Genomic DNA, 5,690 nt, shown 5'->3' with positions numbered 1-5,690 from the left:
GATAAATGTTATATACCTGTAACAACAATGTCACAGGCCATACTAACACTATACTGTACTTAGTGTTTAATCCAAGTAGTCATATTTTGTATAGGATATTACTGAGAAATAGTCCACTCACTGATGTACTGCGATATCTGGTGAATGTTTTTAGAATTTTCAACTATACCGACAATGGCACAATGCATATTCTGTATAGTAGTGGTATCTGTTTGTCGGCAATGTAAATTACGTAAAATAACAGTCGTCACAAACATGTTACAAAATCCAGAAATATACCTTTGTAAAATTTCTAGTGCAGCACACATTATATCAATAAATAAAACATGTTTATTACCAAAGCTGTTAACAAACAAAAAACAACAAAATACAGCAGCAACAACAGCACCAATACAAAACATTGTATATTATTATTATTATTATACAATAATAGTAATATACAATACTTACTATTATTATTATACTTACTTATTATTATATTTTTATTGTTTTTTATTGTATTATCATTATTGTGTATTGTACTGTTTATTGTGAATATTGCATTGTATTGTGTATTGTATATGTTTTATTGTTTGTTAGCAGCTGTTAAAAAATAAAATATCATTAACTAAACATTATATTTGCTGGTACATATATTTAACCAATGAATAATAAAGTTGTTTTTAATAAGTTGATTCACATTAATGCGTAGTTTCATCACACTTTCCCATTACTTCTTTTTTCATTATAGACTATTATATGAAGTAATCAAGAAACAGAAAATACGAAGTACATTTTGTCGATACTGCGATGACCGAAGGCGCTCGACATACGAGTACACAAGCATCTCAGACGGTCCTATCACTCTCATCTCCTGTGAGTTTTGGGAAAGCTAGACATGTGAGAAAAAAAGGCTTTTAATCAAAACCAAAATTTACTATTTACAACATTCTTGCTGACGACACGTACCTGACCAGAAGAAAAGCAGCGGACAAACTACTTCATGCCATGATCCCTACTGAATTTAACAGTTTTAACTGTATTAATGTGTATTTAATATAAGTGTTGTAGGTTTTAACAACTTAGCATACAATAATCAGTTACTGTTATTATGAACAGTTTTAAGGTTTTAACTCTATCCTAATGATATTAAATATAAGTGTAATTAAAAAGTGTTCACAAGAATTGTTTTCGTTTAAAAAGTAACTTACAGCTTGTTACCTAAACAAAGATGGTAGTGGTGGCGATATCTCCGATAATGCAGGCTAAATAGTCATGTGCATTCTATTGTTGTTCTGTGTTCGATGGTGTACAATTCCATCATGTTCAGTATCTTAGTGCTGGCTGACAATTTTATAATATCATGCAGATCTTATGAAAATCTCTTGAGATTGCTAATGGCTAGATAAAATTAGAATACACATTCTCTATTAACTTTTAAGTTTGTTATAAAAAACAACCACGTATAATTTTTAAATATAATACGAGTACTACTGTGTCTGTCAAGCATGGAGACGTACTCGCGACCTGCTTAGTAGGCCCACCACGTGTTTTGTTTCTTTTTTCCATGAATTTGTCGTACATGTACGGAGTATGTATGTTTTAATTAAATTTATTATTTAAATGTTTATATTATTATAAAATTTAAAATTTAAGTAAGTTATAGTATGGAAAAAGCTGTTGGGGTGGTGTGTATCTAACGTATTTATAAAACTCAAACAAATAAATTCTGTATTTATTGCTAAAAAGAAAACAATCTAAATAATGGCAGGCTGTGGAGAAACGGAACACACTTTTCTATGATTTAAACGTTTAGACGTTATGGTATTTGTTTGTGTTTAGTGTTTTGAGAATTTTTTTTAAAGGAAAACAGACAAGAGGGAAATGCAACATTAAAGTAGCAAAGTAATCGGGTTGTATTTCTAAAAGCAAATATTGAAGCTCATAGAAGATGTTTTTATTCTTTGTTTCTTTCAATCTTATAACAATTTTAACACTCAGTGTTACACCTGGTTGTTTATAAAACTTTATTACAGGGCTCAAATCATGGTTATTTTCACATAAGAAAATTTGATTTTTGTTTAGTTAGTATAAACATGTTAAAATATTCAATTTTAAAAGTGTGTTCACTGATAAATATGTATGTAAATGTTCGGTATGAAAATATGTTGTACACACCTTGGTTTTGTATAAATATATAATTTTGCTCATTTCAAAATTGCTCTAATAACTTGAGAAAACCGTATTCCTGATCACTTTATATGTGAGGTGTATATGAGTTTAGCCACTCGACCACACTTTCCACTTGTATTTTATATATTTAGGTTGTTGTACTTTTATTTAAATGTCTAGTTTAAGTTAATAATTACCTTTAACAATAAGCCTATTGTATACATCATTTTCATACTGGAATTATAACTTGATATATTGTTGTAAATATACTGTAAAGTAATTCTATATTATAGTTCTAGTTGATGTTCTACTTTAAACTATTATTGTTTGTCCTATTGTGGATTTAGGGAATAATGAAACAACAATTCAATTTAATTTGACAACGATATGAAGACGAATAATCTTGTATAGTATCTGTGTCTGGCGATACAGCGTAACCAAACCAGTAATGCAGTAAAACAGTAAATATTTCAACACATAAACTTAATAGAAATTTCGAGCCTATCCTAATAATAACTGTATTATTCCCGTAATAAACGAGCGTAGACTACACCTGAAAGGTTATTGTTATCCCCAAATATTTAACTCATTAATATCTTACATTGAAACAGTTTTTACCATAGCATTATTAATTTTGTGGGGCATTAGTCAGAGAACATAAGGAACACTTTCTTATTGAGCATCTAAAGGTAATGTGAATATGTATACAAACTTTTGTGACAATTGTTTCAAAAATTTATTGAGAGTGTTGAGGAAGAAAATGTAATAAATTCTTTTTCGAAGTGCTAATCTTCACTTATCATTAATGTTAGATCCAAATTTAATGGAACTGATTTTGTTTCTTTACAAATTCCTTAATCCATAGTCTGTAAGTTAATTAATGGATTTTTACAATTATTTCATAACGAGGGTTTTACTTTATTTACCTAAGGCCCTTGTCGGGAGGGTTATCAAACATCTTTACTTGATGAACTAAATGACAAAATACAATTTGTACCATTTGTTGGTTCAAATTTCGTAATCCCTGAGTCCATTTAGCTTCAGGAGAATACCTCTTCACCTAGATTGAACTACTTTTTGTAGTCTGGATGTCTTTGTTGTCGACAAGATGCGGGGGTTCGTTTTGAGCGTCTTCGTTCTTCGCCAACAACTATTATTCGATCCCTTCATACGAACATGACTCCAGATTCATGAGTCACGTCAGCAACACCACCAGATTCCAGATGTTGCACGTAAGAGGAAAGTGAACTGGAGCTAAATTCAACATTCACATCGAATCAGCCCTTCCCATCATAGCTGCCGTATTTGAAGGTTTATATTCTATGCCCATTGATGTAACTCGCCACCAGGCGGCGCTGCAAAAAATAACATTTTTTAAAGCGTCTGCACATTATAAACTGCAATTACGAGACAGTTACGTGTATTAAATAGCCAAAATCTATATGAAGGCGCTAAGTTATGATGTATATATAATTATGTCTTTAAAATACATTTCTGGTTGAACTTAAAGCTTGAGTGTTAGACCACTTTATAATAAAGTGCATGTACATGTACAATGGCTATAAACAAGGCAAAGTCTACATCGGCGTTGGAAATATAATTAACTTGAACCAGAAGTGCTCACACACAGGCAGGGTGACCAAACGGAAATTCCTAAAAGGAGGACTTTTGGGGGTAAAAAGGAGGACGTTAAAGGAAAAACAAGGGCAGTATTAAATAATGTTGTAAACTTTGCGAAAACGTAATCGCGAAAACCATTTTTTTAAATAATTGGAATTAATTCATTGCCTTGATTCATTACATTATTAGCAAGCTGTACTGACTGACATATATCATACATGATCACTATAACAGAAAAATATGTAACGTATTATATCAGAACTAACCCATCATTCATAATACATAAATAGAAAATTGAGAGATAGTAGCGCAAGTGCATCTGAGCGGATAGAAACAACAGTGACACTACAGACAACACTCAACAGACAACTGAATCTAACATGCCATGGCATTATGTGTGCACTGCAATAACTTTTCATGGTTTATTTTTGGGATTTTTGTAATTTGATGTTACAATTTTTCGAAAATTTAAGATGTCCCCAAAAAGCCGGACATTTTACATAATGTTCAAAAGCCTGGAGGACAGGAGGATAAACATTAAAAAGAAGGACATGTCATGCTGGTCACCCTGTAACACGGAAAGAGCTTATGAAAAGCGTGCGAAGCTAATTAGATATAAAGTAGACAAAGTAGTCTAACTTTACTACCTATACATTTAAAGACTGATATGGAATCGGCATGAAATAAATTTACAGTCCTCATTAATTTGGTTAAATCTGTTATTTATTATTATACATACCAGCAAAATACCTTTTGACTTTTGAATTAATAAAAAAATGTTGGAAATCAATATTGTATAATATTCAATTACACACATTTTAGAGAATATAGAACTCTCGCCAAAAAAGATGTAGTTGGCGATGTTGGGCAGAAGATTACAACAGTGTGGTCAGAACAGGCAGCAGTATCTCAGTAATTTTAAAGGAGAACACAACCACAAGCATAAATCCACTACTGCAATAACTATAGCAACTACACCTCCTTCTAACCGGCTTCTGCGTCGACACCTGCGCCTTCCCCGACCTCGCACCTCCAGACTGTTCTGCCGCCCAACTCAATCACACCAGCTGCCGTCTTCTAGCCGGGGTCTGTCCCGACACCACTCCTTCACACTGCTCTACAGCCTCACTGAATACCAAAATCCTCACCGCCGACGACACCTACACCTTCACTACCTACAACACCGTCCAGATCTAATCTCATGAAGGAAAATCAATTAATAGAAGAAAAAATTAGTCACTTCAAGAACAGATAAAAATAACTCTAGCCCATTCCATATATTCGTATCAGCGTTTATTGAAATATACAACAGATGACGTCATTGAATGATGGTTTGAGTTCCTTCCCATAAATCAAAAACCTATCCGTTGTATGTCCACCATGGATATTCACGATACATATCGTCATATAGTGGTATCCACAGGATATACAAGGGACATCCACATGTCCCAATTCTGTATACCCATTGTATATCCACCCGTATATCCAGTGGATTTTCTGTGGAAATTCTATGTACATTTGATAAATCCACCAATGTACACTGTATATAAATTAGATCATTCATGGGTATTTGAAATGTCCACCAGTGTATGTACAATGTATATCCACTGAATCCTGTATGAATATTTAGAATATCCGCCAGAAACCCATTCAATGCATATGTATACGTCCTTTTATATCTATTAGATATTTTCTGTAAATTCATTAGAGTTTCCATAAATATACATGAAATATATATTTATTGAAAGGAAATATCCACGATTTATAAATCTAATACTGAAATCTCCACTAAATATACGTTGAAGAAGGGGGTCTATTATTCCTCTATGAACTTAGTTCTAAATCTAGTGGAGTATAAATAGCAGTTCTACTAGTACCGTCAGGATTATAGAAGCAAGCGTTAGAACGTAATTTCTGGT

Source organism: Homalodisca vitripennis, chromosome 1, assembly GCF_021130785.1.
Source record: "Homalodisca vitripennis isolate AUS2020 chromosome 1, UT_GWSS_2.1, whole genome shotgun sequence".
Lineage (NCBI taxonomy): Eukaryota > Metazoa > Arthropoda > Insecta > Hemiptera > Cicadellidae > Homalodisca > Homalodisca vitripennis.
Note: the sequence above shows the minus strand (reverse complement) of the source record.